Consider the following 21792-nt stretch of genomic DNA (forward strand, 5'->3'; position numbering starts at 1 on the left):
ATGCTTGTTTTGTTTTATTTACTTAGTAATATGCTTTGTTCTGTTTGCTATCTCTTATAATCACTTAAAATTTACCTTTTATAGTTAAGAAATTTATTTCTTGTTTATAACCTAGTTTGTGCAATTCATATCTGGAGAGGGGGAGGGGAGAAGGTGTGCATCTCTCTCTCCACAATGAGGGAGAGGGCAGATTTTTATAGGCTTGTGCTGTGCAGACTTTTCTATATAGCACAAGACAATGTTATGTTGGTTTTACTCCCCAAAGAGGGTGTGCACATGAGTGCTGGGCAATTTCCTAGCTGAATCTTCCCATAGAGAGCTGCTTGCAGACTCTGTGTGATTCTACAGCTGGTGCATCCCTATCTGTGTGTGTGCTGCCAGAGGCTGGAGAGCCTGCTTCAGCAAAACAGGGAGAGGAAGCCCAGGCAAATGGAGCAGGTGGGCTCAGTGAAACCCCAGGACACCAGGTGGCATCCCAGGTGGGGGGGGGTGTGAGGGGTCCAACCCGTCACACTATAGACAATGGCCTTGATTCCCCAATGACTTGTGTAGTCATTTATACCTGTGCAAAGTGGGTATAAAATGCTAACACTGGTGTAAGTGAGGGGAGAATTCTGCTATAGATCATGTTTTACATCCATATTCCACAGTGTGACAAAGTTCCTCCTCTACCTTGGTGGGTCCTGCGCTTATTGGTGGATTTGCTCGCCTCAGAGATCTTCCCTTCTGGTGGAACCCACAGTCTAGGTCAGGGGTCGGCAACCGGTGGCTCGCGGCTCGCCAGGGTAAGCACCCTGGCGGGCCGGCCCGGTTTGTTTATCTGCCGCGTCGGCAAGTTCGGCTGATCGCGGCTCCCACTGGCCGCGGTTCGCGGTCCCAGGCCAATGCGGGAGGCAGGAAGCCGTGGCCAGAACATCCCTCGGCTCGCACCGCTTCCTGCCTCCCGCATTGGCCTGGGACCGTGAACCGCGGCCAGTGGGAGCCACGATCGGCCGAACTTGCCGACGCGGCAGATAAACAAACCGGGCTGGCCCGCCAGGGTGCTTACCCTGGCGAGCCGCGAGCCACCGGTTGCCGACCCCTGGTCTAGGTCAACTCCTCCTGTGTCTGATCAGGAGTTGGGAGGTTTGGGGGGAACCCGGGCCCGCCCTCTACTCCAGGTTCCAGCCCAGGGTCCTGTGGATTGCAGCTGTCTATAGTGCCTCCTGTAACAGCTGCATAACAGCTACAACTCCCTGGGCTACTCCCCCATGGCCTCCTCCAAAACACCTTCTTTATCCTCACAACAGGACCTTTCTCCTGGTGTCTGATAACGCTTGTACTCCTCAATCCTCCAACAGCACACCCTCTCCCTCTCAGCACCTTGCACCTCTTGCTCCCAGCTCATCACACACGCCCCACAAACTAAAGTGAGCTCCTTTTTAAACCCAGGTGCCCTGATTAGCCTGCCTTGATTGGCTGCAGGTGTTGTAATCAGCCTGTCTGCCTTAATTGGTTCTAGCAGGTTCCTGATTACTCTAGTGCAGCCCCTGCTCTAGTCACTTAGGGAACAGAAAACTACTCATCCAGTGACCAGTATATTTGCCCTCTACCAGACTCCTGTACCCCACTGGCCTGGGTCTGTCACAACAGGTATAAATGACTAGGCAAAGTACAAGGCAGCTGCAAGTCTAATCCAATCTGCCTATTAAGGTATGGTCCATGACATGAAAAATGGAAAGCCCTGAGTTAAGCTTACAGTGGGCTGACTGCACCTAACTTAATAACCCATTGCATTCAGCCACACTTCAAAATAGCATGCCTCACCATAGCATCTATAGCATGTTTGCACTGATGAAATTCCAGAAGGGGTCATAGCTAGATCAACACTTCACACCATTTGTCAAATAATTAAAATTAGCCATATGCTGTCATCTGGAAGGGGAGAGATTTAGAGCCTATTATTTGGGAGAATAAATTACATTTGACATTGGAAATATTAATTTATGTGCCTGGGAGTCCTGGGACATGTAATCAAAGGGAATGTTTCAATGTATGAGTTTACAAAACTTTTAAGCTAAATCAAATGCAGAAATTGGCTCTAAGGGATACTGGGCCACATTCTTCTCTGTTACATTCATACAATTCCTTTGAAGTCAGAGTGGTTACAGTCATGTAACAGAAGTATTTGGCCAATTGTGTGGATTTATGACATTCCATGCAGGATCTGGGGTCCACAAACATGAAACAAAGGATTTGTGTCAGACTGCTATAACTTTGCACCAATATATTGCATGTTATTTCAAATAAAACTGTATTCATTTTACACACTCTAGGAGTCTCAAAGTTCAAAGAATTTTTAAATACATTTCACCATAATTTATTTATGCAGAAAAGTGTTCCTTATCTTCTGAACTTTCAGATTGCAGGGTTGAGCAAAATGCAAAGCATTTCCTCCTAAATGTTTCAAACACAATGTGCAAGACAGAGTAACAGGAAAAAAAAAAGGCTGCTACAGAATGTTACGATACTTAGGCATCAGGAATATTGCAATTGAATTATACGTAGCTGCTAATGAAATGTCAGGAATAGGCTATAAGGATCATAGCAATATTTTGTGCTTCTCTTAAAGCACTTAACAAAGGATAAGTATTATATTTGCCATTTTACATGTGGGAAAATTGAGGCAGAGAGGTAAGTGACTTGTAAGATGTCACACAGTGAGTGTTAGTAATAGACTGAGGAATAGAATGCAGGTCTCTGACTCCCAGTCCTGTGATAGTTTGCTATGAATAGGGCCCTACCAAATTCACAGCCATGAAAACATGTCATGGACCATGAAATCTGGTTTGCCCGCCATGAAATCTGGTCTTTTGTGTGCTTTTTACCCTTTACTATACAGATTTCACAGGGGAGACCAGCGTTTCTCAAATCGGGGGTCCTTATCCAAAAGGGAATTGCAGGGAGGTCACAAGGTTATTGGGGAGGGAGGGTCGCAGCATCCCACCAGCAGTAGCACAGAAGTAAGGGTGGCAATACCATACCGTGCCATCCTTACTTCTCTGCTGCTGCTGGCGACAGCACTGCCTTTAGAGCAGGGCTCCCAGCTTGCAGCTGCTCCTCTCTAGCTGCCCAGCGTCATCACCACCAGAAGCAGCAGCACAGAAATAAGAACATAAGAACATAAGAAAGGCCGTACCGGGTCAGACCAAAGGTCCATCTAGCCCAATATCTGTCTACCGACAGTGGCCAATGCCAGGTGCCCCTGAGGGAGTGAACCTAACAGGCAATGATCAAGTGATCTCTCTCCTGCCATCCATCTCCATCCTCTGACGAACAGAGGCTAGGGACACCATTCTTACCCATCCTGGCTAATAGCCATTTATGGACTTAGCCACCATGAATTTATCCAGTCCCCTTTTAAACATTGTTATAGTCCTAGCCTTCACAACCTCCTCAGGTAAGGAGTTCCACAAGTTGACTGTGCGCTGCGTGAAGAAGAACTTCCTTTTATTTGTTTTAAACCTGCTGCCTATTAATTTCATTTGGTGACCCCTAGTTCTTGTATTATGGGAATAAGTAAATAACTTTTCCTTATCCACTTTCTCAACATCACTCATGATTTTATATACCTCTATCATGTCCCCCCTTAGTCTTCTCTTTTCCAAACTGAAGAGTCCTAGCCTCTTTAATCTTTCCTCATATGGGACCCTCTCTAAACCCCTAATCATTTTAGTTGCTCTTTTCTGAACCTTTTCTAGTGCTAGAATATCTTTTTTTGAGGTGAGGAGACCACATCTGTACACAGTATTCGAGATGTGGGCGTATCATGGATTTATATAAGGGCAATAATATATTCTCAGTCTTATTCTCTATCCCCTTTTTAATGATTCCTAACATCCTGTTTGCTTTTTTGACCGCCCCTGCACACTGCGTGGACATCTTCAGAGAACTATCCATGATAACTCCAAGATCTTTTTCCTGATTCGTTGTAGCTAAATTAGCCCCCATCATGTTGTATGTATAGTTGGGGTTATTTTTTCCAATGTGCATTACTTTACATTTATCCACATTAAATTTCATTTGCCATTTTGTTGCCCAATCACTTAGTTTTGTGAGATCTTTTTGAAGTTCTTCACAATCTGCTTTGGTCTTAACTATCTTGAGTAGTTTAGTATCATCTGCAAACTTTGCCACCTCACTGTTTACCCCTTTCTCCAGATCATTTATGAATAAATTGAATAGGATTGGTCCTAGGACTGACCCTTGGGGAACACCACTAGTTACCCCTCTCCATTCTGAGAATTTACCATTAATTCCTACCCTTTGTTCCCTGTCCTTTAACCAGTTCTCAATCCATGAAAGGACCTTCCCTTTTATCCCATGACAGCTTAATTTACGTAAGAGCCTTTGGTGAGGGACCTTGTCAAAGGCTTTCTGGAAATCTAAGTACACTATGTCCACCGGATCCCCCTTGTCCACATGTTTGTTGACCCCTTCAAAGAACTCTAATAGATTAGTAAGACACGATTTCCCTTTACAGAAACCATGTTGACTATTGCTCAAGAGTTTATGTTTTTCTATGTGTCTGACAATTTTATTCTTTACTATTGTTTCAACTAATTTGCCCGGTACCGACGTTAGACTTACCGGTCTGTAATTGCCGGGATCACCCCTAGAGCCCTTTTTAAATATAAGGGTAGCAGTACTGCAACCCCTCCTACAATAACCTTGCAACCCCCCCCCCCCCACACACACACACACACAACTCCGTGTAGGGTCAGGACCCCTACAATCACAAACTGAAATTTCAGATTTAAATAGCTGAAATCATGAAGTTTATGATTTTAAAATCCTATGACCATGAAATTGACCAAAATGAACCATGAATTTGGTAGGGCCCCAGCTATGGAAAAAACAGGGAATGCCAGTTTAAAGAGAGAGAGAAAGAGAACACACAGGCCAGATCCTGAGTTGACATCAATCAGTGTAGCTCATTGCCTTTAATAGAGCTGCATCAGTTTAACCCAATTGCAAATATAGCCCTCTCTTCATACAGACTATATTGAATTTAGTGGAGCTATGCTAATTTATGCCAGCTAAGGATCTGACAAACAGAATGTGTTACTATACAGGAGATGAGGAAGGAGAGGAGGTTGAGAGCGAATGAATACAAATACATAGTGGTCTGGACAGCTGTGAGGATTTTATTGTGGTGAATTTGGGATGGCCACATTACTCATGAATTAGCCTGGTCATTGCAAACAAGTGGCAATGAATCTTTAGCATTCAGCACAATTGCATATTGTGTTTATGCCTCTCATTTATATTTTGCCTTTTTTAGTCATGCAGTGTGCTTTCCCCTTTGAAGTGTTAGTTACTATGGAAACAAGGATGGCATCAGCAAAGGCGCAGCCTAGCGACATCTGAAAGGGCAGAATAAAGTAAGGCTTAATTGGTTTTTAAATGTTTGACAATATCTCAAAGTTAGTGAAAGGCTAGTGTAATTTGCTGGGACTCATCCCACACAAATACAGGTGGTGTTTCCACCAGGAGGGAACAGATTTCAAATCTGCTGTGGGACATTTGCTGATTCATTGCATCCCCGCCTCAGCAATCACGGTGCTTGCCATGATCACCTCACCTCTCATGTAGCTGCCAAGTTAGGGTAGAGAAGAGGTAACAGGTGCTTTCCATCGGTGCAACTTGTTCCACAGCAGACTTGGTCCTGCAGTGTGGCAGTAAGGGAGAGAGAGAGAAAAGGGATCAAATCAGGCCTATCAAATTTTTGGTCATCTCTGCTTTTCCACACAACCAGCATTTGCTCCCTATATGCTACCCTATATTGGGTGCACTACAGACACAGGCCAAGATAGTAAGTGACCTGTGATTTTAGGGGATTCAGTGTTTGTGTGCCCAATTTGAGACACCTTAAAGGAGTCTCACTCTCAAAATGCTGAGCACTCACCCTCCGAATACCAAGCGTTTGTTTCAAGTGGGGCACTGAAAAATACAGGCACTGAAAATCCCTAACACAGAGAATAGGAATCGGGTAGTATACCATTAAATAGTTTGAGAGTCCGCTAGTGGATGTCAGTCGAGAAGCCACCAGAACCCAGCCAGAGCAGCAGTGCATATATGTAGCCATGCCTTGTATGTTAAATATGTTTCGGAAACACAATTATTTGGACACCATGGTGACCATGTGGTTATTCCACATTATGTATTGTTTAAGAGAGCAAAAGACAACACCTAGTAACCTTAGAAAGTCATGGCCATTCCAGGAATGCCATTCTATTTGGTTAGCTAAAATGGGGCACATGGAAACCAACCATAAAGAGGCCTATTATAAACTCATGTGGGCAACAGACTCTGAACCTGTATGGTAGCACTGCAGCCCTGAAATTGGTTGAATTTCAAGGACTGGAACATAGTACAAGCATTGCAGTGTTCCTACCTCTGCATTCTTCTATTATATTGCTATCACAAGAAGCGCATGGAAGCCACGTGGCTATCAAATTACTGCTCTCTTACAGAAAAAACACAGGTTATAGCATTTGTTCAGTGCTATCTGACTGTTTCAAATAGCTCTGTAGCCCATACCCTTTTGTTCCAGTATAACTAAAGATGCAAAAGTAAGGGATGGGTATTAAATTCTGTCAAAAAATTGTTTTGTTCCCTCTAGCATTTTTTTTAAATACAGTTCATCATGGTCAGGCCTTGAAACACTGCACTGTGCCAGGAAAGCCCTTCTGAAAAGAAATCCTTTTGTACTGCCTTTCAGCACTGTCTGTTCAAGGGCAATGGGTTTTAAGGTCCATTTATTATTTTCCAGCTTGTTTGCTGCATTCATAAATGGTCTTATTCCTACAGCCTCAGAGCCCAGAGCTCCTTCTGGCTTCATCCCCTATACCTTGCTTTGATAGTCTCCTCATCATTGGAACACCCTCTCTCAGACTCAGACTATATTAATAAGATGCAGTATTGTAATGCTCTAATCTGCCAGGTGATAGTTTACTGCTAGGAGGGGTCACAATCCTGCATTCCTTGTGTAACTGAACCCCTTCTGATTTCAATGGCATTCTGGGCTGAACAAGAAATACAGAATTGGGCCCAAAGTGATAGGCTGAGATAAAATCTGAAGCCACTAAGAGAACAGAATTAGACAGAGTCCTTTGTGATTTTGATATTGCAGTGAAATCCCTCACTAGACTTGGAAGACTTCTTACTTATTGTTTATATTCTGTATTCAATTGTTCAAAAATAGAAATCATTTCTTGAGGATAGTGATCATTGTACAAGCAGGCAGAGGCCTTGCCAGTAAATCTCCACAAATCTATACTGTGCAGATATGACAGGGCTGGATGCCCTATAATGAATACCTTGTGCAGAAATGAGACCGTGGCGCACACAGAGAAACTTGAGGAATCAACGTTTGAGAAATGGGCTGAACTCCTTACTTCACATTATGACCTGATTATATTGTTCTATAGGCGGTGTATTTTATGGCCCTCCATCACCGCTCCATGTGGATTTATTATCATAGATTCATTATTTTTTGAGACACATGCTTTCCTCAGTGAATAGCCACAGCAACAATACTTAGTATTAGCATGTAGCTCGAGCATGGAGAAACAAATCCATCTTGCTGAAAGGAGAATGTGAGTGTCAATATTCAGAAGACCTGAACCTGTGAATCAGAGCCCGCTCAACCCCCCCCCACCCCCTTTGAAGTCAATTTGGACTGGGACCATAGTTGTCAGAGGACCAACTTTTAGTGGTGATAACTTATTTGGAAGTTGGATAAGAGTGATCTTGATTTAAGTGTTTAAAAAAGATCTAGCAATTTTGCTTAGGTTTGAGATCACCATAACTGGGGCATTTTCATCCACTGTGAAATAAAATCAACATACATTTACATATTTCATGCAATCAGCTGAAGTGGAGGCATATGTGGAAAAGAGAAGTATTGTGGCCAGAATATATAACTCCAGCGTTATTATGAGACAGTTTGAGGATTTGAAATTTGCTTCACAGAGCATTTCCTAAACAGATTTATTTCATATAAGGAAAACCCAGGTTATTGCATAAAGTGGTATACTTTGTTCAACAGGTGGTAATCTTCCCTTCGAGTCATTACTAGACCATTGTTCTAGCATAGCACTATCAATGTGATGCTACAGATACAATTGTTTGGAGGACACACAAAAGCAAGATCCAAACTCATGGCCTTGCTGACAAGCATAGGGAAGTTAACCCTGGCATCCTTTTATCCTAGTCAAACTCCATTAGACTAAATACTTTTTACTTACATACATTTCCCCCTGAAGCTGTATTGGGTTGATGTCTTCTTCCCAGTTTGTCCTAAACCTGAGGACAAACCTAAACCTGATACTGATCTCACAATGGGGTAAACTCTGTTGACTTCAAGCAGAATTAACTTAGGCTCTGTACCTGCAACCCCCTCAGGAAGGGATGAAGGTTGTGTGGGTGTGGGGATCCTGGCCAATGGTAACACATGCTGATAAGGAACCAGATAAGCAGTACTGAATGGCAGAGAGCTAAATCTAAACTGGGTAGGAGGTGGTTTGCCTTGTCCATGGCATCATAAATCTTTCCAGGTTGAGGGAATACTTTCTAACACTGCATGACTGACTTCAAAATTTTCTGGTTCTGTATGCCCTGTCTATAGCCATTTCCATAAATTATTTATGGTGGTGACCATTATCCTTCTAAATTAATGTACTGATTATGCACACCACACTGGCCCTCAAAATGCAATGGGCAGCCCAAGTAGATTTTGAAGGACAGTCCCCCTCATAGTACCAGAACTATAGCAACATTGCTTTAATAGGAAACAATGGGCACTTGCTTTCATATTTTAAATAGCTCTCATTTCAGAAATTCTAAGCCACCTTTGTATATTTCAGCTCCAGAGGCCCCCTTGTGAAATAATTACATACAAAATAGTTGACTCAAAATAGATCTTTTTTAGGATTTTATCAATGAAGGTAATAGTGAGGAGTAACAGGAGGTGGTGGAGGTTAAGGAGGCAGGGCAACAAATCTTTAGTGGCTGAATGGAGAAAACAGGCTGATCCCTACAGCCCCAGGGAAGCAGAAAGTGAGGAGATTACAATGGGAAATATGATTGAGTGTAACACACGTAAATACTTAGAACATAAGGTTTTTGTGGGAATCAGAGGGAATTCCCCCCACTCCCTGGTACTTCAGCATTGCATAATTAAATAGCTACATTATGGCTTTTTTCACCTTCCTCTCAGGTATCAAGAATAGGATGTCAGAATAGATGGACGAATGGGCTAATATGGTCTTTCAGAGGTACGAACGGGGAACTGAATCCACATTTTTGCACTTTGAAGCCATCTCTAGTTAAGCGTAAAAATGGCAATTGATGTGCTCCCTTTATGTATTCAGTCAGAGCTGCTGGCTTTAGTAATGAAAATAAATGTTTACTGCTTTTAACACTGTTTAGCCTTGCAGCGCCTGTACAGATAAGGGTGAGTTACAGGTGTGCAATCTCAATGAAGGAAATATCACTGAAGTGTCACTGAGGACATAACACCGGGGTTGCATAGGTGTAATTTGGTCTCTGGACACTTTAATACTGCCGATGATGAACGAGATGGAAAGAACCCAGTTCAACCCCAAGAATCGGAAGTGAGTTTGCCAGACTCAGAGTCAGAGAAAATATGTTTTTACTTGCAAACTGAACACATTTGATAATTAAATCGTGGCATGCAAATATATACTAAGTTACTTTTCAGAAGGAGATACACACTTTAAAGAGGAGTAAGATCAGCTGAAAAAAAGAAATAAAATTGAAACCATAAGAGGGTATAAGTGTTGCTACTTGTTACAAAATATATGTTCATTCACTTAAGAGAAATCTCATCCTAATTGAATTGCTATTTAAATAACCGATGAAGGCTTCTCTTGTGAATCAGTGGTGAACGTTTTAGAATTAAGTGACATTTTTATAAAGACTAGAGATATAGTATGCATCAAGGTTAATATAGCATTAATGGGACTGATTCTCTTCTCACTTGCACTGGTCTTACACCGGTGAAACTCCAAAAGCCTTGAAAAAAAAATTGCAGAGTGGTCAGATGGAGCCTGACCCTAAGAATGAAGGAGGCTGAATATAGTTTCCCCTCAAGAACTAGGTGATAAGAGTTGTGAAGACTTCCCTGAAATGTTAAAGTCACTATTCCAAACAAAATTTTCTAGAAGAAAAGACATCAATTTATTTAAAAAGGCAAGCAGAGGCAAATAGCATGTCTGATTTCCTGGTTAGTATTACAAAGCTGTTCATGAGCTGTCATTTTGCTAACTGTCTAAGAAAAGCGCTAAGGATTTTTTTTTTAAATCGACTGAAGACATAGTTAATTAAGGAGATCTAACTGCCTTATTTGGAGGTGCAGACATGACATAGCACCTACAAAAACTCCACAGCCATCTAAATCTTCCCCAGTTGTTGAGCCTGATTCAATACATATCTGGCTTCTTTTTTCTGAAATGGAGAGCCATGTGCCCTTACATATCCAGGGCCAATCCCATCATTTGAAACTCGGAGATTAATTGGTGTGTCTGTGTGGAACCTCTCTTAAGTCAGTGGGGCTCCGTGTGGACAAACAGGTCCACACGTATTTGTAAACTGCAGCAGACCCAAAGTCAGCATAGTGGCAGCCAAATAAGGATTAGCAGACTTTTACATAACAGACCTGAACCTTCAAACAAAACTAAGCTCAAACGTTTTTAAGTGAAAAATCTCCTGCAAACTTAATGTTTTCCTTCTTTTGTTCTTTCAATCACATATGATTTCATTTTTACCCATCTCTTCATGTATTTGTTTTGACCAGAAACAGGAACAGCTGACATGTCATAAGATAACCCATGTCTGAAGAATTAGCAGTTTGCTTAGAAGAATAAAAACTTCCAAGAAGCTATTCCCATAATTTTCTCACCCCAGTTTTACAAAAAGAGTTTTGTGAAGGTTCACATGAGCCTCCAAATTCTCAAGTGTTTATCTTAACTTGGTCTTTGAAACCAGGGCCGGCTTTAGGCCTATTCCACCAATTCCCCCGAATCGGCCCCGCGCCTGAGGGCCCTGCGCCCAGTGAGAATCCCTTCCCTGGCTAGAGGCACCTTTTTAATTTTTACTCACCTGGCGGCGCTCCAGGTCTTCAGCGGCACTTCAACGGTGGGTCTTTTGCTCGCTCCGGGTCTTCCGCGGTGGTGGGTCCTTCAGTGCCGCTGAAGACCTGGAGTGAGTGAAGGACCCGCCGCCGAAGTGCCGCCGAAGACTCGGTGCCCCACCCGGTGAGTACAAGCCCCACGTGTTTTTTACATGTGTTTTTTTTTTTTAGTCATCCCTGCCGGGGCCCTGTCGAAACTGTTCGAATTGGGCCCCGCACTTCCTAAAGCCGGCCCTGTTTGAAACACAAGGAATCAAATTAAGCCAATGGATTTAATACAGCATCAGAAAAAAGCAGTTTTAATAATTCAATTACACTATCTCTATTTGTTGTCACAGCACCCACATATAGACTTGAGTACACAGCCTTTATACAGCTGTCTAAAATGACACATTGTGCACAATTGTCCTGTAATTCATACTGATATAAATTATGGATAATTTACCGAAGTCAATGGAGTTATGCTGCTTTATAACCAGTGTAAGTGAGAGGAAATCAGGCCCTGTGAACCAGTTCCTGCAGTTCTTATTCAATGCCCTGTATGATGAACTGTTGCAGAATGTATTCAGTTTCAATGGATAAAAGATACTTGAGATTATTCTTTGAATTGCATAAATATTAAATGGTTTCCCAAATCTCCTATTTTAACATCCAATAACTAATACACCTCTACCTCGATATAATGCGACCCAATATAACACAAATTCAGATATAACGCGGTAAAGCAGTGCTCCAGGGGGGGTGGGGCTGCACACTCTAGTGGATCAAAGCAAGTTCAATATAATGCGGTTCCACCTATAACACGGTAAGATTTTTTGGCTCCCGAGGACAGCATTATATCGAGGTAGAGGTGTATTTTCTAATATAGTGCAAAATTTCAGGTGAACTCTCTCTTTAGCCGTCTGTCTCCTCTACAAATAGTGCCAGGGTTGAGAAGGCTCAGAAAAACATGCTTAATCCCAATAGCTTTCCAACATTACTGAAGAAAAAGATTTCCCATAAGGCCCACGATTCATTTAAAAATAAAACTTAAAGCCATGCTATATCTTAGAGAATCCTGCATTCTTTACAACGTGGGGGGATATTCTTTGATAATATTTTCATTATTAATTTCCTTTTTTATTATCATTGGAGATAATTTAATGTTTCCCAATTACACCCAGTAGATCCGAACCTAATCTTGCACACTCCATCAATGGAGTTACACTTAAAATTATCAGTGGAGCTGTACCTTTATAACCAGTGAGAAAGCCAAATCGAACCCAGGGGCTGCATATTCCTCAAAACACTAATAAAAACCAAATGTCATCCCTGCAAGGAATCAAACCTGCAAAAAAAGGCTCAGTTTCTGCAAAACGTAGGATACAAACCCCATGATTAGATCTGGTAATTTTTTTCAATCAAAATGGTCTTTTTTCTCAAAAAAATTCATGAAAAATTGATAACTGTTGAAGTTTTTTGATTTGTGTGAAAAGAGTCATGTCTTTTTTATTGTTTTAAGTAGTGCTATTGAAGTTTGTTATTTACTAAAAATGGCTTTTGATTAATGAAAATTTTCTAACTACTTCAATCAAAATATGAGTGAAATCTTTAGACAAGATGAAAAGTGGGTAAATTTTGCATATTTGGTAAAGAAAACTTGGAAATTTTAAATATTTTCCCACAAATTAGATTTAATTTTATTTTTAACACTAAAAGGAAATCAGTATTTACATTTTTAAATAGTCTGTGATCTGAAACTTGTAGTTGGTTAATAGACCAGGGCAGGTACAAGACATAGGTTACCATCATGCTTGTTCTCTCTGGAATCCTTGAAGGATATCTGGACATCTGGATTTGGAGGCAGTGTACCTGTGAACAGGTTCCTCCATCTCCTGGAAATGCTGGCTGGTAGGCCCTCTTTGTGAATTAGGCAGCCTATGTAGTCCACCAGGGTACCGCCACCAAGTGTTTTTATTATTGTTTATGTTACAAGTATATTGCAACATTGCAGCAGTTATGTGCAGTCCCCTTCCCACTCCCTGGCTCAGCCTTTTATACTGCTTGCTTTTCTTCTCAGAGCTACACAGCTGGTAAGCTAATTACCTCACCAGCACATCAGGGTCCCAACTGGTGCAAGAGATCCCATCCCTTCTACCTTTCAAACCCAAACTATCTCAGTCCTTCCTACTCTAACTACACCCTGTGCTCTGGATATTTTAAGTGACCAGGGTGTTGGCTTCCACAGGGCTCCGTTTTCAGCTACTAATGGCACCATGTCACCAAGGAACCAAAACCTTGTATGTGCTTCAGCACACTATTAATTTTCAGGGTGCTATAGATCTGATATGATTATTGTGATGTCTAAATATCTACAGTAAAGAGAATTCCAAAGACAAATAGCAATACAGAATTTTATAAGTTTGACAAGGAGTGCCAAGTACTTCTGCTTAGTTGGGATTTGTTCGGTAAATATTAGTGATTGTTAATTGTAATTCACAGTATTTACTGTTGGATATGTAGCTTTTGAGAGAGGAATCCTAAATCCTCCACATGACCTAGATCAGGATGTTGGAAAAAGATGCATCGTGGTATACAAAAACTGGCAACAAAGTGATTTTAAGTTTGTAACAGTGAATTCTTTCCTAGGTTTTTGGCTGGTTCATCTTGCCCAAATATTCAGGGTCTAACCGATCACCATATTTGGGGTCAGAAAGGAATTTTCCCCCCGGTCAAACTGGCAAAGACCTGGGGAGTGAGGGGTGGGGTTTTTATTTATTTATTTTTGCCTTCCTGTGCAGCATGGGTAACTTGCTGGTTTAAACTAGAGTAAATGGTGGATTCTCTGTAACTTGAAGTCTTTAACCCATGATTTGAGGACTTCAGTAACTCAACCAGAGGTTATAGATCTATTACAGGAGTGGGTGGGTGAGGCTCTGTGGCCTGCAATGTGCAGGAAGTGAAACTAAATGATCATGACAGATTCATAGAATGTAAAGCCAGAAGGGACTAACAGAATATCGCAGCTAGACTTGAAAAAGAAAATGTTTCTCTTGAAATTGGGTTTTGTAATTCTCTTCTTGGCCTGTCACAGAGAAAGCAATTCTTTGAGAACTTTGGCATTCTGGTTGAGGAAGCTTCCATTTTATTTTAAGTAGCTAGACACAAGTTCAACAGCAGAGGAATACTCCAATACAGGGAATGGAACTACAGCTAAAACCTTAAGCACTCCCTAGAAGCTTTAGCCCTGATCCAGAGAGAAGCTGAGAGCCTACTAGTCTCACTGAAGTCAAACAGGCCTCTGTGGGAGTGGATAGAATTGCAAGTGCTCAGCACCTCTCTTGATCAGACCCTTATTTTGTATATCGATATACATGAAAGCAGGGCTGGGTGCTCACAACTCCTGTCAAAAAAACAACAACAACTTGTAAAAGGCCCTCAACAGCACCTTGCAAGACAATACCACCTAGTTTTTATTCAGTGGTTTTCACCAGTAGAGCTCAGTATCCCCATTTGACAGATAGGTAAACCAAGGCAGGGAGAGGTGAAGCAACTTGCCCAAGGTCACTCAGCAGACCAGTGGTAGAGCCCAGAATAGAACCTAATTCTCCTAATCTAATGCTCTATCCACTATGGAAAACTGCCTTCCTAGCTAAGCCATACAGGGCCCAAAAATTACACACCTATTTCCAAAGGGCAGTTTCTTCATTCGTCCTAGATTGTCAACAGTCAGTATGTCAGCGCCTCTGGTCCTACATTACATCTATCAAGTCAATAATCAGGAGACAAGCCAAAGATGAGAGACCTGCAAAGTCAAACTGTTATAAGCATATCTTCATTTTCACCCAGAAATCAAATGATTAATGCCTGGAGATGCTGTGTTGAAGAGAAGAACATTTCCTCAAGACATGTAATGCATTTTCTAATGAAATAATAAAAAAGTTTAACTTTTCAAAAGCTAACTATTTTATTTAAAATTAATGAGTGTCAATAATATGTGACAATAAGAATCAGTGGTAAATAGTCTTTAAAAAAAGATCTGGAAAATTTTTAAAAAAGAAAGGGCCTAACATCAGAACAATTCTGTAAGCAAATGATGCAAGGGCATCATAGCTTGATTCAGAAAGAATAAATGGTTTACACATAAATTAATGACCCACATTTAGTTGTAAGTAAATGCTGAATAATGAGGAGTCATTAACAGATTTCAGGTAAGTGTGTATGTTATGATGAAGGAGGGAAACATGAGTAACAAAACCATGGTGAAAGCAAAATTGAAGGTTTTTTTAAAAAGTGAACGGGGGGAAAAAAGCACATGTGTGTGTGAGATTGTCATGGGGTTCACTATTCACTGCTGGGATGCCTCCTCATAGCCATGTCTGGGGATTAGCTCAGCTCACCCCATGGTCTCTCTCTCTTTGGGACTCAGGGTACTCTTTCTTCACGACTCAGCCCTCTGGCCAGATCATTATAGTCCTCGTCTGGGGTTTCAAAGTCCCACATCATAGGCAGTCTTGTAGTCCACTATCTAGTCTATACCACTTCCTCAGTGGCTGGTGGGGAAACCCGGGTCCACCCACTACAGCCTAGGGACCTGACAACCAGCCTAGGGACCTGACAACCAGCAGCCAAGGTGTGCACAGTCTCACGCCTTGCTGCAGTTTCCCTGTGCTGATCCTACTTCACCTCTATCAGGCTCTTGCTCCACCATCCTCTGGGTATGTCCTTCCCTCAGAGACAAGACCCCAAAGCTTCTATTCTCTCCTGGGTTTCCTCCTTTGGCGCTTCCTGGCTTGATCATAGCTACACCTGTTCCTTCTCAGCTGTGCTCTATTTTCAGTCAGGGGTTGCTTATCCAGTTGAATTCCCTCCAGGTTTGGTGTATCAAGTTAATTGGTCCCATCCACCGACTCATTAACCCTTTCAAGGCTGGTATGGGGCAAACACATTTTCACAGTAATGACTAACTAAATTGTGTGTGTGTGCGTGTGCGCGCGCACGCGAGCTTGAAACATACTATATCACAAGCCTGGTGGAAGACTCATGTGAATACAATTTAGTGTGAAAGGCCCAGATTTGTTGGCAGTGCATTGTGTGAAATAAAACCCTACAGTGAAGCTTGTGTTAACATTAACGTGCTTAAGCACTGTCCCATGTCTAATAGTCAGTAATCCCAGTCCCATATCAATCTCACTGCATTTTAAACGCATTTGTTACAATGACTTGAAAACATCAGTCCTTCAACTGCCATTAATAACAGATTCCACTCTACTGTAAAAATCAGAGCTGGTCAGAAAGTAGTATTTTCCATGACAATTTTTCATATTATTTATTACCTATATCATAGAATGTTTCTGTTTTTTCATTGAAAATTTTTCAATTTTATGATTCTTGAGAACTGAAAATTTGTGTTTTCAGTTTTTAGTCAAAAACAGAATATTTCAAAAGAACCAATCATTTTCTGCAGAAACTTTTGTTTAGACAAAAAGCTATTTTTCACTGAAATTATGTTTCAATCAAAAACTGTGATCAGCTTTTGCAGGACCATGTACATAGCCCCAGCAATGTTTATATGCAGATTTGAAAGAACAGGAATAAACAAGCAGAGATAGATTAAAGAGCCCTCCACTTATTAAAGAGCCCCCATATTATTTCCCTTTGTACATACTTAAAAACTGTGGTCAAGTTATCCTCTTTAAGCCTCTAGGCAGATTTTCCAGTCCACGAAACATTCTTGCAGCTCTTTTCCGATCTCTCTCCAATCCTGCAGGAAATGTACTGAAGTGCAGAACTGGACATAGTATCCGGCAATGGTCTCACCAATGCCATCAACAATGCCTTATTAGCTGATTCGAATCAAAATCTTGTCCATGGCAAAAAACTGCAGTGGGGACAGAAGTAAATGAACTTTTTAATATGTAAAATATTTAATGTTGTTTAGTTAGTAGATTGTAACTTAAAAATGTCCAGCCTGGCTCTCTGAATTATGACATTTTAGCTACATTTAAATTCTGCTGGACTTATTTTAGGATTCTCTCTCCATTTTCTGTAATCTTGAGCTTTGATTAAACAACCTGAATTGCAGTTATAAGTTGTGTCATGTTCAAAAGCTGTTGAAGTCTCCTGAGGGAAAGAGACTGACTTCTGACCTTAAGGAAAGTGGAAGCAGCACTGCAGTAATAGCTTGAGCAGCTGCTCAAGGCATGGGAAATGAGCGACCCTTGCGTAAGACTGTGCTGTGAGGATGCTGGCTGCTGAGAGGGCAAGCACAGAGCGAGATCAAAGACCAAAATATGTGGGTATGGTTACAAGTCCAGAAATATAACTTTAGAGTAAAAATAACTTCACTACACATGAATGAAGGGTGTGTATGTGAGGAAACTTGGGGGAAGAGGAGAGCAGATGAAGGGGTTAAGAAATGGAGGCAGAGGGCCTTCCCCATTTCCCTCTTTTGCAGATTTGTCTCCCTATTATACCCTTATAGTGCACATACATTGCACAAGGCACGTACTTCTTGATTAACACTTAAACTGCAGTTTGTTTTAGGTAAATTGGCAAAGTTTCATGGAAAAGAAAGGAAAGGGCATTTCCTCTTCCTTTTGTTGCAGAAGAAATTAAAGCAAACATTCTGCAAGCACAAGTCTGCATTCATGTCTTCTATGGTCATAATTAAAAGGGAATCCCCACAAATGTCATGATATTTTCAAAAGGACAAATGGCAGTTAAGCACTTAAATTCCTAACTGTCATTTGGCTCTAGAAAATCTCCCCTGTCATCTTTTGTGTGATCACAAGAATCCCACTCGAACACCTGTAAATGTGCACCTCTGACATTCATACATCAAAACTACCCAGAATAACTCCCCTAGTAGCTTCAAAACAGAGACAAATTTATGAGTGCAAATATACATAAGCAGATTGTAGCCCCCAAATTATCGTATATAGGCACTGAATGCAAATACCACCAGATCATTTTTGTGAGAGAACAGTGTACACACAAACATTGAGTATTACAATTGTGCCCGTGAAGAGAACTGTTGGGATTCAACTCGTGAAAAGTTATTCTCATGAGAGAATGTGTATGTGCAGCCATTTCCATAGATCTGCAAATTATATGCGGTCCTGCTCAGGTAGTCAGATTTTCTTGATGTGCATTACTGAGATTTTCTTTAAGAGTTTCTGTAATGATGACAGCAGCTGCTGCTTGATTAAAACTCGGACATTTTCTTAGGTGTGCTAGTTTAGATTAAAAAAAAGAGAGAGAAAGGAGGGAGGAAGGCTGGTGTCAGTCCAAGTCCCAGTAGACAAGTGCCCATCCAAAAAACAATAATAAAGAACCTTCCGGGCCAGACAGGCCAAATTATGAATGGACACTCTGGGTATTGCACTGCAATTAGAAATCCACAGCTGTCCCATGCCAGCTGACTCAGGCTCAGGCTAAGGGGCTGTTTAATTGCACTGTAGACATTTGGGCTTGGTCTGCAGCCTGAGCTCTGGGATTCTCCTACCTTGCAGGGTCCTAGAACCTGGGTTTCAGCCCCAGCCTGAACATCTACAATCTGGTCCATTTTATAAGCACCACATTCATTTTAAAATTAAAAATATGAAGCCCAGAGTTGAACGATTTGGGCCTTGAAATAAAACTTTGATGGACATTGAATATTAAAACAATTTCAAAGACACCAGTATGAAAAACCAAACAGACCAATGCTCTCTTTTTCATAATGCTTTATGAAAGGTCTTATTGACTTCCTGAATACGGTATATTAAAAGGGGGGACAAAGTGTGAAGGCCACATTTAAGTAATTTCTCATCCAAGAATTCTTCCAGAATTTATTTTGGATACTTTAACCCTTGAGCTTACTATACATAATCAAGCTACAAGCCTCAGTTTTCTCAGCACCCACAAATTTTAAAATTAATATAAATCCAATTATTCTTCACATAACAGTAAAGGACTTCAGAGAATATCACTCATTCCATTTAGCTGTTTAGCTCATCTTAATATCTTTTTTCCCCTTGACTGCTCCCTGTTTTATACAACAAATTTCATGGTTGAATCCGATCAATATCCCAGTCTACATCATTCCAAAACTGTCTACTGTTCTTGATTTAGGTGACTGTTTTCTCAAGCTTGTTTGTGGTGATATTACTGCCCCCGGCCTTTTAATTTATGTCCAGGTATGTCAGAGCTGGGTATTTATTAAGTATTATTAGTGTTTAGTTTTTTTATTTTATTTTAAAATTGCACAACATTTGGGGACTGATTCTATGAATCTGACGCTAACTGCTCAGCTTAGAATATGCCCAGTGCGGGGAAGTTTTCAGATGGAATAAAGCGGCGCAGCAAGCTCTTATGCCAGCTGTTCCCTCCCCCCACATACTGGCACAGGGGTGAGAAGTGCACCCGAGTATTCCAATCCGCAACTGGCAGAAGATCACAGAGAGAGAGAAAGTGCAAGTTAGAGCCATCTCACAGCTGTTCTAACTTATGCCACCGGGCTGGCTCTGATGCAGATGTACCCTGAGAGCAGAGAGGTGTTCTCCTTGTTCCATGATGGCCCGCTGTACTGAGCATATTTCAGTGTAGGAGAGAGTTTGGGCCTTCATGCCTAAACCATCCCTGACAGCACGTACACACGTAAATTGGAACTTGCTTATAAGGAAACACTGCTGCAGTAAGAGTGGAGCCTAGTTTTCTCGCTGCGTGTTCCTTTTTATGGTAACTGTGGATAGAATGAAATGGAGGGGGCAGGTGGGAGCCTAACGAAGTGAAGGATGAAAAAGAGAGAAACCTCCCCGTTGCTGCTGCTACAGCTCCCTGGGTCAGGAACACAAAATGGAGCCGGTAATGGGCAAAGTAAGGAGCAAAGGAGGCAGCCTGGCAGATATCCCACCTGCAAGAGCTGCAGGAAGCAAAGGACAGAGAACAGAAATACCTTCAAAAGAGCAGGGGCTGTTCAGAGTGAAACTCTGCTTATCGCAGAGGTGGGTAAACTACGGCCCGCGGGACTCTCCTGCCCAGCCCCTGAGCTCCTCGCCTGGGAGGCTGGCCCCCAGCCCCTCTCCTGCTGTTCCCCCTCCCCCACAGCCTCAGCTCGCTCCGCCGCCGGCGCAATGCTCTGGGCAGCAAGCTCCTGGGGCAGTGCAGCTGCAGAGCCTGGACTGACCTGGTGCTCTGTGCTGCATGGCGTGTGGCTGGCTCCAGCCATGCAGCGCGGCTCCAGCACCGCCAGCCACCAGTGCTCCAAGCAGCGCGGTAAGGGGGCAGGGAGCAGAGGAGAGATTGGGATGGTGGTCAGGGGGTGGGGGTGTGGATAGGGGTTGGGGTGGTCAGAGGGTGGGGAACTGGGGTTGAATGGGGGCAGGGGTTCGGGGGGGGGCAGTCAGGAAGGAGGGGGGGTTGGATGGGGTGGGGAGGGCAGTCAGGGAGAAGGGGTGGTTGGATGGGGCAGGGGTCCCGGGGGGGCAGTCAGGAAGGAGAGGACGGGTTGAATGGGGCGGCGCAGGGCAGTCAGGGGCAGGGGTTCCGGGGGTGGTCAGGGGACAGGGGGGTTTGGATGGGCCAGGAGTCTGGGGGGGCCATTGGGGGGCCAGAAGCAGGGGGGTGGATAGGAGGTGGGGGCTGGGCCACTCCCCCCTCCCCTAACTGGCCCTTCATACAATTTCCAAAACCCAATGAGGCCCTGAGGCCAAAAAGTTTGCCCACCCATGGCTTATCTTGTTAGAAAATCCTGTTTGCAGCTCCTGGTTTGAGCGGGCCGGCTGTGCTACAGGATGCTCCCGGCAGGCTGGAGAGAGAAAGTCTGTCCCGTAAGACAGAACCATCAGTGAGCCACACTCTCTGGCCATACCTCAGAAGACTGAAGATACTTCCTTCTTCCCTGTTCTTTACTCAAAGACTGACTTTCAAAATTTCATCCATGGAAATTGAAATTTTTAGAAATGTCACCAAAATAAAGGAGCTTGAATTTTTAAATAAGCATCCAAGTTTTTAAAACATACTTTTCTGAGATGCAAACTAGGCTCCAGTCCCACAATTGCCTCTTAATTTGAATAGACAACTGAGATTCAAAAATGTATTAATGACTTCTTAGGCCACCCCAAGTGACAGGTCCTTGTGAACAGACATTTCTTAAGTAGCTGGAACATGCCACTCCCTGACCCAAAGCTTTATTTCTACCCATAATGCTGCCACAAATTACATCTCCTACCTTCCAATTTGTGAATACTCCTTGGATGAAGAACTGGCCTTTGACTGGCAGTGAATGACAAAATATCTTTTGGGTCCTCCCAAATAGCACATCTACCTGACTGTTAAATGGTAACAAAGAGCCTATGACATGCAACTCCCCTACCTAAAGATTAATTTCTGTACAAAGAACTCCCTAATATTATCTTTCCTTGTGCAAATAGTTCTTATATGGACAACTGGGGTTTCAACATACACTGATGACAAAAATGCCTTTTGGGTCATGCCAAGTGACACTCTCCTGTATCCGTTATGCTGTTGTGAAGAGACAAAGCTTCATTTCCTGGGAAAATACTGACACGTTACGCCTGCTCACTGCTGCTTTGCATTTTCTGTGTAAGCAGACACACAAAGAACTTGTAAAA

General features: G+C 42.4%; 1 long non-coding RNA gene across 1 annotated transcript in view; it reads right to left on the reverse strand.

The window, feature by feature from the left end:
- LOC123365288 overlaps nucleotides 1-21792 on the reverse strand; it is a 75543-nt gene that overhangs the window by 16102 nt on the left and 37649 nt on the right. The window contains exon 3 of the long non-coding RNA XR_006577517.1: nucleotides 16845-17057. This is a non-coding gene — a long non-coding RNA (uncharacterized LOC123365288). The remainder of the gene's footprint in view (nucleotides 1-16844; nucleotides 17058-21792) is intronic.

This window comes from Mauremys mutica, chromosome 2 (assembly GCF_020497125.1).
Source record: "Mauremys mutica isolate MM-2020 ecotype Southern chromosome 2, ASM2049712v1, whole genome shotgun sequence".
Taxonomy (NCBI): Eukaryota; Metazoa; Chordata; order Testudines; family Geoemydidae; genus Mauremys; species Mauremys mutica.